At 41.7% G+C, this 14375-nt stretch overlaps 1 protein-coding gene across 10 annotated transcripts in view; it reads right to left on the reverse strand.

Annotated features, from left to right (window-relative positions):
- The window catches only part of LOC128687382 (ras-related and estrogen-regulated growth inhibitor), a 34405-nt gene extending 25487 nt beyond the window's left edge, over positions 1–8918 (reverse strand). Inside the window, exons 1-2 of one of the 10 annotated variants that reach the window (XM_053774834.2) lie at positions 8759–8898; positions 7515–7861 (exon numbers count right to left, since the gene is read on the reverse strand). The gene's annotated coding sequence lies outside the window, so the exon portion shown is untranslated. Of the gene's footprint in view, positions 1–2899; positions 3113–7514; positions 8235–8412 lie in introns of all 10 variants that reach the window. The other 9 variants (XM_053774832.2, XM_053774836.2, XM_053774831.2 and 6 more) reach the window with 9 other exon arrangements.
- Between the last annotated feature and the right edge of the window lie 5457 nt (positions 8919–14375).

Genomic DNA, 14375 nt, shown 5'->3' on the forward strand with positions numbered 1-14375 from the left:
ATTAGGTCCATTTTCTTATTGCTCCGTAATGAAAGGTGTTTGAGGTCAGACTACCTACCGTAAACACTACAGAATTACTATTGTGACCAGATATAAACACTGGAAGAGTTCATTTGCGACCCAGTCCCTGGACCTATTATGTACTTCTGTAATCCTTGCACTACCGCTCACAGGATGGGTATGGTGTGCATAATAAAAATGTTAACCTATTGACTTTATATTATAATAAAAAAGAAGCACTAAACCTACAAGAGTCATACAGTAACTAACTTCACAGAAAGTTCCTGGTTATGCAGAGCATTTCGGGCACCTTAAGTTAATCTTGTTCCCCAAGATGCGACCCACAACAGTCAGCTAGGTGAACAGGAACAGCAGGTGTAAGGAAACATGCCTTACATCTTAATCCTGTATTTACCTCTAGTACCATAAAGATCTAATTCCTAACCTTGATAAAATTTGCAGCGAGATATTCTGAGCAATTTCATAAACATGGTTGAGCTTCAGCTGCCGTACCCTATCTGCAACATTCAGAATATCTAGTTCATGTAATTCATCCTGGTCTACATGTTGTCTTGGACCCCAAGTCCAGGATGAATCTCACGATTTTATTCCAGGCAATTTGTAGTCTTAGTTTTTTTTTTCTTTTTTTTTTTAGGGTACAGTACCATGAAGATCAAGAATAATTCATATAATATTGTATAAAAGCTAGACATAGCTTTTATACCGTGTGCCTATCTAAAGAGGAACTTTAACCAGGCGTGTGCTTTTTTTAACTACATTGTTTACTATCAATTCTGACAATTTCTCTCCCTCTCTCTCTCTCTCTCTCTCTCTCTCTCTCTCTCTCTTTCTCTCTGTATGTTAACCTCAAGGCCAGCGTCACGTAGGGCGCCACGAGACAACAATGAAGGCATTCCCGCACCAGCTATCCACACTCCTCTGGGACTCTCTTGTGTTGGAGAGGCAGGGCTGTTTGTGTGAAGCTAGGTGGTGTCGGTAGTGGTTAGAGTGGGGGAAGGTGGGGGTTATGGCGGTGGTTAGTGAGGGGAAGGCGGATGTAGCTGTCAGAGTGCGGGGGTGACATGACGGGTTCGAGTAATGGTGGGTGGTTGGTGTGGTGTAAAGTGCGGTATTGGTGTAGGGGGTCTAAAGAGCTGTAATTTGTGGGAAAAACGGGTGGTGGCTAGTTTGAGGGAAAAGTGTGGTGGTTAGAGTGTGAACAAAGGTTCGTTGGAAAAAATATGAAGATGGGAGAATTTTACAAAGGAAGAAAAATTGTGAATGGCCTGAAGAGGGTGGTGGGAGGATCAATGGTAGAGGAATATGAGAAATGAAGGAGGTATGAAGAAATGATGATGGAAGAAATGTTCGAAACTAAAGGATTGGGAAAAACTAACAAGTTTTTCTTGGTAATAAGGGAAACCGATGGGAAAGAGGGAGATTAAACTGAGTAGCAGATGAGGGAAAAAAAGAGGAAGGTAGGGAGTGATAAGGACAGTGAAGAGGGAGAGGTGGATGAATAAAGGTAAAGAAGGAAGAGAGACGTCTAAACAAGGGAGGGATGGTACGGAAGGTGAGCTTTACCACCTTCTGAGAAATACAACAAAAGGATGTTTGTTAACACACACACCCACAAGGAACTGGCGGGTCCCAGCAAGTCTGTCGGAACTATATATCAATGGTGGGATTCTCCTTTGGTTGCCGGAAGGATCTATTTTTTCATCCCTTCCCCACACACACTCGCACATACCACATTTTATACAGTTACGTCAGGCCCATACTGGAGTACGCAGCACCTGTACGGAACCCACACCTGGCCAAGCATATCAGGAAATTGGAGAAAGTGCAGAGGTTTGCAACGAGACTAGTCCGGAACTAAGGGATATGTCCTAAGAGGAGAGGTTAAGGAAGCGCAGCCTGATAACAGTGAAGGAAAGAAGGACTGGGGGGGGGGAGTGGTGATGTGATAACGTACAAAATACTGAGAGGAATTGATAGGGCGGATAGGTACAGGAAAACAGGAACGCGAGGGCACAGCTGGACGTTGATTATTATAATCACGGGGAGCACTAAACCCGTAGGGTTATATAGAGCCTGTGGGGGGGAAGGTATTCAGGATCAATTCAGGGAACTGGAGCACAGATCCAATTCCCTAGATCATGAGCCCTTCGCCAGCGTCAAGGAACCTCCCTTGAGGGGAGCTGGACGTTGAACACAGATGAGTCAGGGATGTTACGAAGTATTTCTTCAACCTTTCAGCAATCAGGAAGTGGATCGACCTGGCGAATAAAGTCGTAGAGGCAGTATTCATACAGAGTTCTCAAAGCCTAATAGCGATCAATGAGGAGGTGGGGCCAGATTACTTAAGATCAGCGTACAGGAACCTTAGCAAGCATGCTCTCTCTCCCTCTCTCTCTCTCATCATATATATATATATATATATATATATATATATATATATATATATATATATATATATATATATATATATATATATATATATATATATATAATGGCATAAATCATGCCTATATTGGAGTATGCTGCACTAGTATAAAACCCGCATATGGGCGAGCATCTCAAGGAATTGGAGGAAGGGCAGAGGTTTATGATGAGACCAGTTCTAGAGCTAAGAGAGACAGGCTATGAAGAGAGAATAAAGGGAAATATTAATAAAAAAAATTTGATATACAAAATAACAAAGGAATGTAATTAATTCTTAATACTTGAACTGAACATGGGGATCATAATATAATTACTTTATTTATTAACTCTTATTACAAGGCCAATGACGACTGAAATATTACAAGTACCGGGAGATGATTCCAAATGATCTGTCCGTTTCTTAAAGAGTGGATACCAAATATGACCGACAAAAAAAAAAAATAGATACACTTACTCACGAGCATGAAACACTCCTTGGCGAACCAGTCACATCACCAATTTCTTTAGCACTGGTTTCAGAAGTGGCTACGGGAAGGTCTCACAAGAGCAGCCACCTCAATTCCCATCACCTCTGTTCTGCTGTCATTCACTTCGACGCCTTGCCTCTTTTGTTCTTACCAATTCCTCTCCCATCCCCCTCTTTTTACATAGGTGGCTCCACCTCTAGCTATAGTAATTATTTAGGATGTGATCCGACACTCGATCGGCGATTTATTAAGGCGGTCAGATCAACAGGTGACAAAGTTGACAACATAGCTGCCTTTGAGAAATCAGCCTTACAAGTGTTATACATACACAAACAAGCTTGGTGTTTTCATGCTTTATGTGGGTGTAAGTGGTTTTATGTGGGGGCGTATGTAATGCTAAGGGGGTACAAGTTGTAAGTGTATATGATGTTACGTACCTGGAGGTTATTCCGGGGATCAACGCCCCCGCGGCCCGGTCCATGACCAGGCCTCCCGGTGGATCAGGGCCTGATCAACCAGGCTGTTACTGCTGGCCGCACGCAGTCCAACGTACGAGCCACAGCCCGGCTGATCCGGCACTGGCTTTAGGTATCCGTCCAGCTCTCTTGAAGGCAGCCAGGGGTTTATTGGTAATTCCCCTAATGCTTGATGGGAGGCTGTTGAACAGTCTTGGGTCCCGGACACTTTTCATTGGGGGCATTTTGCATCGCCTGCCCATTCTTTTACTTTCGTAGGGAGTGATTTCTGTGTGCAGATTTGGGAGCATTCCTTCCAGAATTTTCCAAGTGTAGATTATGATATATCTCTCCCTCCTGCGTTCCAACGTAGATGTAACTGTTTCAGTGGTTTTAAGTAGGTGTGGGTTTATAGGTTATGAGTGATAGTATGATGAGCGTGATGTTATGTGGATGTGACTGATGTTATTAGGTGGGTGTAAATCATGTTTTGTGGATATCAGTGATATTTTGTGGGTGTTGACGGTGTTATGTGGGTGTGTTTGATGGTATGAGTATAAGTGATAATATGTGGGTACTGGTGCTCACCTTAAGCTGTACTCGCCTAACTGTGGTTGTAGAGGTTTCATCTTCTGGATCTACCTCTCTGCTGGCCACTACTGTATACTACTAGATTCACTCTACTGGTCAATACTGTATACCTGTAGTAGTATACTATTGAACTCATTCTACTGGTCAGTACTGCATACCTGGAGTATACTACTAGATTCACTCTGCTGGTCACTACTAGATTCACTCTGCTGGTCACTACTAGATTCATTCTGCTGGTCCGGTGGTCTGGTGGCTAAAGCTCCCGCTTCACACACGGAGGGCCCGGGTTCGATTCCCGGCGGGTGGAAACATTTGACACGTTTCCTTACACCTGTTGTCCTGTTCACCTAGCAGCAAATAGGTACCTGGGTGTTAGTCGACTGGTGTGGGTCGCATCCTGGGGGACAAGATTAAGGACCCCAATGGAAATAAGTTAGATAGTCCTCGATGACGCACTGACTTTCTTGGGTTATCCTGGGTGGCTAACCCTCCGGGGTTAAAAATCCGAACGAAATCTTATCTTATCTTATCTTATCTGTCACTACTAGATTCACTCTACTGGTCACTACTAGATTCACTCTGCTGGTCACTACTAGATTCACTCTGCTGGTCACTACTAGATTCACTCTGCTGGTCACTACTAGATTCACTCTACTGGTCACTACTAGATTCACTCTGCTGGTCACTACTAGATTCACTCTGCTGGTCACTACTAGATTCACTCTGCTGGTCACTACTAGATTCACTCTGCTGGCCACTACTAGATTCACTTTGCTGGCCACTACTAGATTCACTCTGCTGGCCACTTCTGGGTTACCTCGCTGGGTTTACTCTGCAGTCCACTACTGTGTTCAATCTCTTCTGGCTCGGTGAAACTTCGGATACCAATTCTTAAAGCTATGTATGGATTCTGCTTTAACCACTTTGCTGTGGGCCAATATTATATTATAATCAAATAAAGCGCTAAACCAACAAGGGTCATGCAGCACTGCGGGGCAGAAAATATTAAGTGGGTCAACAGATCAACAGCCTGGCTGACGAGGCAAGCACCAGACAAGCCTGACCCAGGACCGGGAGTACGAAAACTCTCGAAACTCAGCAAAGGTAAACCAGAGGTCCTAAATGCACTAGAAGACAAAAAGAATGCAGATGTAATATATACAGACTTTGCAAAAGCCTTCGACAAGTGTGACCATGGCGTAATAGCGCACAAAATGCGTGCTAAAGGAATAACAGGAAAAGTCGGTCGATGGATCTAATATCCCTGTGACTCGTCTGTGCTTTTAATTTTCAGCTATGTCCTCATGTACCTGGTTGTGAGTGATATTGTTATGTGGGTGCGAGTCATGTTATGTGGATGTAAATGATCTTATGTTGTGTATGAGTGATGTCATATGGGTGTGAGTAATGTGGGTGTGATTAATGTTAAGTGGGTATGAATGTTATACGGATGCGAGTTACTATGTAAATATGAGTGTTGTTATATGGTTGAAAGTGTTATGTGGGTATGTCTGATGTTATGTGAATAATAGTAATCTTGTTATGTGGGTGTTGGTGGTGTTATGTGGATGTGAGCGATATGTAAATGTTAAAGTTATGAGAGTTTGAGAGATGTTATAAAGGTGCGAGTGATGTTATGTGGCTGTTGGTGATAATATTAGGTGGATATTGATGCTATGTGGTTATTCATGATGTTCTGTGGGTGTTGGTGAGGATGTTATATGGGTGTGAATAATTATATGTGGGTGTTGGTGAGAGACTGATTACCTCAAACTCATCTTCAACCGTTCTTTATATTGGGCTGAAGAAGCCTCTGGCTAGAAAAACGCTTCAACCCAAGTGTTGCACAAGTGTCTCATTTATTAGCTTATTGATTTTCTAAACCATTTTTACTAATCTCCCTTATGTGTGATCGGAGGCTCTTGAATAGTCTTGGACCCTTTACACTTATTGTGTTGTCTCTCATTGTATTCAGGACACCCCTGTTTTTCGTTGGGAGTATACTGATCATCTGCTGAGCCTTCCGTAGGTAGTGATTCCTGTGTGTAGATATGGGACTAGTCCCTCTAGGATTTTTCAGGTGTAAATTGTGATGTTTTTTCTTATCTATATTCGAAGGCGTACATGTCTAAGAAATTTCGAATGTTCCCATTAATTAAAGCGTTTGACATAACTTTTTGGCACCCCAGATTCACCTCCGATTCAACAGAGTTAAATCGGAGGCTGCCATAGTGAAGAGCTCTGTTCCACAAGGCACAGTACTCGCCCCCATCTTATTCCTTATCCTCATATCAGACATAAACAGAGATATACGCCACAGCACCGTATCATCCTTTGCGGATGATACTAGGATCTGCATGAGGCTGTCATCTGCTGAGGACGCGGTTAATCTCCAAGAAGATATAAACAAAGTTTTCCAATGGGCAACGGTAAACAATATGATGTTCAATGAGGACAAATTCCAACTACTCCGTTATGGAAAACTGGAGGAGATAATAACTAGAACAGAGTATACTACTGACTCCGGCCATACAATAGAGCAGAAAACTAATGTAAGCGACCTGGGAGTAGTAATGTCTGAGGATCTCACTTTCAAGGATCACAACAGTGCCACGATCGCACGTGCAAAGAAAATGATAGGATGGATAATGAGAACTTTCAAAACGAGAGATGCCAAGCCCATGATGATCCTTTTCAAATCACTTGTTCTCTCTAGGCTGGAATACTGCTGTACATTAACATCTCCATTCAAAGCAGGTGAAATCGCAGATCTAGAGAGTATTCAGAGATCCTTTACTGCACGTATAAGTTCTGTCAAGCACCTTAACTACTGGGAACGCTTGGAAGCACTTGACTTGTACTCGCTGGAACGCAGGAGGGAGAGATATATCATAATCTACACTTGGAAAATCTTGGAAGGAATGGTCCCAAATCTGCAAACAGAAATCACTCCCTACGAAAGTAAAAGACTGGGCAGGCGATGCAAAATGCCGCCAATAAAAAGTAGGGGCGCCATTGGTACACTAAGGGAAAACACCATAAGTGTCCGGGGCCCAAAACTGTACCCCTTTTTTGAAGGTTTTCATTATCCATCGTATCACTTTTTCTCACAGTAGTGATAATGATTATTATTATTATAATCAAAAAGAAGCGCTAAGCCACAAGGGCTATACAGCGTAGTAGTGATAATGAGACTGGTGTGATCCTTGAAGGCGAGATCCTCTAACATTATCACTCCCGAGTCCTTCACGTTTAGTTTTCTCTATTCTGTGGTTAGACTTTGTTATATGCTCCGCTCTAGTTTTAATTTCTTCACGTTTCCATAATGGAGGAACTGAAATTCGTCCGACTGACATATTGAGAGATACACAGCTCTGTGTATATCAAATGTTAATCTCTCTTAAGTATACACTTGTTACTAATATATTCAGGGAAATCAAAGATTCTCTTCCTCTCCCACTCTTTTCGTCCCTTCTCTCTTCCCTCTTCTCCTCTCCCTTCCCCTCTTCCCACCAATCCCCCCCACCAGCAGTACAAGACAGATGTACCCACATACCTGAGTGTTAAGTTGAAGTCGTCACTTATAGCTTCAACCTCTCAAGTCTTCATCTCTACATAAAACTTGCCTCCTTAATTTTTACTTTACGATCAGTTTTACTGTGCTGTTTTTCGTTGTCAACTTCCCTCCTTTTTGGTCGGTATAGCCTATTTTGTAATTTGCCTTTTTTTTCTTTATTATGATTTCATGATCACGTTTAGTTTTCTCGGTTTTTCATCCTTTTACTGTGTCACTGATTTATTTTCCTCTGCCACTTTATATATAATAATGTTATTTGGTCATACAAGTTACTTAAGGTGTTGCAGTTTCGTCTTTTTTGGATACATGGTAAGTGTACTTCTATGCTAAACAGATGTCGAATTCACTGTACTGATAACGTATTTTATAACGTATTTTTAAGAAAGATCACTGCACCGATAACGTACCGTAATTGTGAGAAAGATCACCGAAAACATACTGTAAAGTCAGTACCTGACCACCCGGGCTGTAGTTCGTATGGTGGATTGCGTGGGAAGTCAAAATTCACGAGCCTGCAACCATTGGGCTATCAGTCCACACGCATAAAATAACCATAGTGAAAAAATAGTTACACGCCAAGCGCTTTCGTGATTTCTCACATTAACATACACAGTTAATAACTTTATTTCAATGAGTTATTTTATCTTTTCCCTGGAGGCGGCCCACAACATTCATTAACACCGAGGTACCTATTGACTGCTAAGTGAGGCAGAAGGTAACATTAAAACATTTTAAATAGCTGTTAAAAACTGAATAACGTCCTTCAGGCTTTTTACTTAAATATTCATTATTAGGAAAATTATTACTGAGAAAGCACATGAACGTGAGAATGACTGACGTCTTAGTTATAAAGTATAAAGCTGTTAGAAAATAATACCTGATATGCGTTTTTAACTAATGGTCACTAGTTTGTCAGTTCACTTGTAAAATTCCATAAAAGTCAAAGCTTCCGAAGGCTGATATAAAGTTCTGTAGCAGAAATCAGTCACGTAGATTAAATCTGCGTAATGTACTGATTGTGTACTCACCTACGTGATCTATTGTACAAATTTATATTAAAGTTTGCAAAGGCATTTGTAGGTTTCTTTAAACACAGCCCGTCTTAAAGAAGTTAAATGATTAGGAAATAACGCAAGTGACTTTTATTCCCAAGCTCTCACTAAAAGCAAAGGAATCAACCTAGGTCGACTAGATTACGAAAATATGACAAGAAAAGCACCCACTGGCACAAGAACAAGATCCAATCACTGTTCCACTCGGGGATCAAGTTATGTGCCAAAACAAGAAAAGTACGTCCTGTTATCAGAGTTGAGCAACAATGACCCACCAATGCAAGATGAGAACGACTACTTGACACACCGGGTTAAAGATTCTGACTCAGCCGCAGTGATCCTACTGCCAACACACTCACTATACTACGCTGCCAAACATAAGAGATGGCTCTCCAAGATACCTTCTCTATATGGATGTATGTATACATGCATGTACGTATGTATACACACATTTCGAAGTGTTTAAATTTAGGAAGTTTAGTTTAATAAGTCTATTATGCACCCCACACCCATCCTGTGGGCGGTAGTCAAAAGATTAGAGGTACATAATGGGTCCAGGGACTGGGCCCCAAAGTTTTGATAGCTGAGCAAGTTACAAAGATTTAGAAATAAAAAGTAAAATTAATCTGTAAACAGCTGCACAGAGGTAGAAGTGTTGAAGTGAGGCTTCATTCTCGCATTATAAAAGGATTCCAAAGTTGTGAGGTCGAGTCTTGGTGGTGCTGAAGCCAATAATATGAAATCCCTACAAAACACGAAAAAACTACAAAAACACTGTAAAACACTACAAAAAGTACATAAACACTACGAAAACACTACAGAAACAAAATAAAAACTGCAGAACACTACAAAATACTACAAAAACAATGCAGAAATACTACAAAAACACTACGAAAACTACAAAAAAATGCCATAAAAACAAAAGCATTACAAAAACTGCAAAAAATACTACAAAGACAACATAAATATAAAAAACAAAAGCACAACAAAAACACTATAAATACAATATAAAACACACACACTAACATACACAAAGTGGTAGTGCTTCATTTACAGTGAGTAGTCAGGATATTTTTCCAGAATGGTTTGTAGTATACCAGTGTGAATAAAGCACTTTGAAATTTCTTGAACATTTCTGAGTTGTCATTGAATTCATTAATTTTATAACCAAAGAAAGCCCTAAACCGACAAGGGTCATGCAGTGCTGAGGGGCAGAAAATGGTGCTGAGGCTATAAACAGTTAGGTGGAGAGGGGGATCAGTGGTGAAGGGAGAAATGGGGTGGAAGGGATGCTAAGTGTCAAAGTTCGTATAGTAAAGCAGTTGCTGACAAAAAGTAAAAAAGTGATTGTAAGACAAAGGGCTGTGTGTATGAAGGGATGATATGGTAAGAATGGTAGGTCAGTGGCAGCGCTGGAGGTAAATGCTGCGAGCTCGCTGGTAAACCAGGCAATTTATAAGAAAGTGAGGAACTGAAATAAGGACCTGACAAACCTCACTGAGAGGAACACGGTGTCGTTCCATGACATACCCATGGATAAGGCGAGTATGGCCAATGCAGAGATGGGAGCACACAGTCTCCCGAGTACGGCAACGGTGGTAAGATGGCCACAAACCTAAAAGCTGTTCAATAGGGTGCAATTTGTTATGAAGCATGCCCAACCACCGTTGTTGCCAACCGCCGCGAAGACGGGCAGAGATGACTGGAAAATAATCTCTGAACGGAATACCTCTATAGGAAACTGATAAGATTGCAACAGAAAACAACGTCTTTGTTTTTGCTAGCCACACGGTGCTACCATAGTAGAATACGAAGGACTAATGGATAAGGGGAATCAAATTGTTTAATGGCTTGTAAAGCACTGAGGGAATCTGAAATGATCACAAATGTTGAAGGAGACATATATGTAATAAGAAGCACTATGAGGATGGCACACAACTTGGCAGTAAAAATACTAGCCGAGTCTAACAAATGGCCTCGGACAACATCGTCTGGGAACACCGCCACGAACTCAACACCGTCAGAAGATTTAGAACCATCTGTATACACAGCAAAGGCATGAGCACACGACTGGAAGTGACCAAGAAAAAGAGAAGCAGTCGTAGGTATGAAAGCCTTGGCGCACGGCAATAGGGGAGAACGGACATGAACTGTTGGAACCTCCCAAGGGGGAAGGGAAAAGGCAGTCACTAAATGAACATACAAGGGAGGCAACTGGAGAGAAGATGAAGAGAAAACAGTTGGAGTAAGCGGGGGTGTTGAACAAGTAATGGGCTTTTACTAACGTCTGAGACCAATCTATATGTAGACGGAACATGAAGGCCATGAGAGCAGACAAAGTAATGAAGGCAATGAGCATCACCACGATCAGTTAAGGAAGGAGCATTCACCTCAGCATAGAGGCTTTCAACAGGGAATGAACGAAAGGCACCAAGGCATAAACGTAGACCCTGATGATGAAGGAGATTAACTTAGAATGAGTTTTAGGAGATGCTGCACAATAGACTTGGTCTCCATAATCCAGCTTGGACAAGACTAGGGTGGAATGCAAACGTAGGAGAGTCCAGTGATCTGCTCCCCATGAACGATACGCAAGAATTTTAAGGAGATTAAGCCAATCATGGCAAGCTGCCTTCAAAGAGGAAATGTGAGATTTCCATGTCAACTGGTGATCGAAAAGAAGGCCAAGAAACTTGACCGTATCACATTCTGGAATACGCGAGCCATGGAAATATAATGGAATATCTGGTTTTCATACTAGAAAAGTTAAATCCATGAGAAGTGGCCCAATGGGAAACCCGTTCAATCGCATCCTGAAGGGTGGCAGCTACCAGGCAACAGTCAGCACCTGCGTAAGCTATAGCGAAGTCATCCACATAAAGTGACAATTAAATATGCGATGGAAGAATGGAAGGTAGGTCATTTATAGCCAAGAGAAAAAGGGTAGTACAGTGGACCCCCGCATAACGATGGCATCACATAGCGATTTTTCCGCATACCGCTTACTTTTATCGCAAAATTTTTGCCGCGCATACCGATTAAAAACCCGCTCACCGATTTTCGTCCGAGACGCGTCCAATGTGCCCTCAGCCAGCCTCACATGTGCCGCCCGTCCCATTGTTTACCAGCCAGCCTCCGCGGTAACATCCAAGCATACACTCGGAATATTTCGTATTATTACAGTGTTTTCGGTGCTGTTTCTGGAAAATAAGTGACCATGGGCCCCAAGAAAGCTTCTAGTGCCAACCCTGTGGTAAAAAGGGTGAGAATTAGTATGGAAATTAAGAAAGATTTTGAAGGGTTTGGGGCTAACCCTGAGAAGCCTATGCCAGTTGTGGAATCCATTGTGCCTACTTCAAAGATTAAGGAAATGTGTGCACAGTGGGTTGAACTGCAAACCTTTATGGATGAAAATCACCCTGACACAGCTGTTGCAAGCCGTGCTGGTGACTATTTCAATGACAATGTTGTGGCCCATTTTAGACAAATCGTAAAGGAACGGGAGGTACAGAGCTCTATGGACAGATTTGTTGTGCGACAGAGGTCCAGTGACTCTCAAGCTGGTCCTAGTGGCATTAAAAGAAGAAGGGAAGTAACCCCGGAAAAGGACTTGCTACCTCAAGTCGTAATGGAAGGGGATTCCCCTTCTAAACAGTAAGAAGATAATGCTCTCCCCTCCTCCCATCCCATCAATCATCACCAGATCTTCAATAAAAGTAAGTGTCATGTAAGTGTGCATGCCTTTTTCAGTTTGTGTGTATTAAAATTAATATTTCATGTGGTAAAAAAAAATTTTTTTCATACTTTTGGGTGTCTTGCACGGATTAATTTTATTTCCATTATTTCTTATGGGGAAAATTCATTCACATAACGATTATTTCGCATAACAATTACCCCTCTTGCACGGATTAAAATCGTTAACCGGGGGTCCACTGTACTAAGGATACAACCCTGTGGGACACCCTCGGCCTGAACAAAGTCTGAGGAAAACGAGGTGCCAACACGACACAAAAATGTCTGTCAGATAAGAAAGCAGTAAGGAAAGTTGGCAGGTTACCATGGAGGCCTCAGGAGTGGGCTTGGGCTAAAATGTTATACCTCCAAGGGGTGTCATATGCTTTCTCAAGATCAAAAAAAAGACTGCTAGGATGGAGTATTTGTTAGCAAAGGCATTTTGTACATAAGTATCCAAGTGGAGCAAGGGGTCCAAAGTAGAGCGGCCCTTACGAAAGCCATATTGGCGAGATACTACGTGCCGCAAACTGCCCTTCTCACACTATACCATTCACTTATATATCCATACCTCACCTATGCTATCTGTGCTTGGGGTTCAACTGCAGCAACACACCTAAAGCCAATAATAACCCAACAAAAAGCCGCAGTAAGAATAATCACTAAATCCCATCCCTGGCAACACACCCCCCCACTCTTCATAGATCTAAACTTACTCCCTGTTCAGTACATCCACACTTACTACTGTGCAATCTACATCTACAGGACCTTAAATTCCAATATTAACCTTGACCTAAAACGCTTTCTTGATAGTTGTGACAGAACCCACAGGCACAACATCAGACACAAACTCTCTATGACATTCCCCGTGTCCGACTAAACCTTTACAAAAATTCAATGTATGTCAAAGGCCTTAAAATCTGGAACACCCTACCTGAAAATTCTAAAACTGCAGACACATTCATCACCTTCAAAACTACTATCAGAAAACATCTTATCTCCCTGATACACCCTGTCAACTAATTACACGAATACCACCTGGTGGTTAACACTTACACTCACTCACCCATTTGACCATAAACAGAAATATCAATCTCAATCTCAAAATAATGAATCTTAACTAGTCATAAGTTGGCCTTTGATACTCCAATACTGAAACTATGTATAGTGCCAAAACAAAAGCATTCACATTGCTAAACTCACAAACTAGTATTTAGTCACTTAGCCATAATACCAACTTACCTCATAATTTTGTAATATTTAAGATTTAATCTAAGTCTGCACGAAATGCCTAGCCATGCTAGGTGTTCTAGTGGTACACTCTGTAATTATTATTTTACTACATGTAAACCACACAATAACCAAATTCTGTAAACTCAGCATTGTAATCCTTATAGAGAATAAACTTTGAATTTGAATTGCGAGTCTCTAAATACCATATCAGACTTTAGCTCTAGAAGAGTTAAAGGTATGTTATACAGCTTCATTCCATTAGAGGAGAAATCCAAGGGCAATTGCTCCTTGGTAGACTTAGATGCAAGAAATGAGGGACAGAGGTAAAGCCCTTGGGAGAAACAGATAAGATAATTCCTGATTTCCGTGGAAACTTCAAGACTGCCCTTGCTTAAAATCTAAAAGACATTCTGTGGTCCGATTATGTTGATAACAGCCCCATGAAGCACGTTTCAAACACATTGTATGGGCACACACAGGAGACTATCAAGGCATGCATGTTTAAGAATGCTTGCCTGAGGTTTGAGGAATAGAACGTGATGCTGTAGTCAAAACTAAGGTTGAAAACTGGTGCACCAACTCACCAATAGAAGACAAAGAAGGGTCCTCACATAAAGTGGTAAGATGAGAGTGTAAGTCCCAATTTGCTCGTCCAAATTGCCAACTGGGGCTACGAGGCGGTCGAGAATACGTAGAAAAGTAAGAATACATAGGAAAGTGATCACTGTTGTGCAAATCCAGGAGAACAAACCAACTGTAATCAAGGGCAAGTGATGAGGAACAGATAAAAAGATCAATGCAAGAGAGAGACTGAGGGAGCGAG

The sequence above is a fragment of the Cherax quadricarinatus genome, chromosome 40 (genome assembly GCF_038502225.1).
Source record: "Cherax quadricarinatus isolate ZL_2023a chromosome 40, ASM3850222v1, whole genome shotgun sequence".
Taxonomy (NCBI): domain Eukaryota; kingdom Metazoa; phylum Arthropoda; class Malacostraca; order Decapoda; family Parastacidae; genus Cherax; species Cherax quadricarinatus.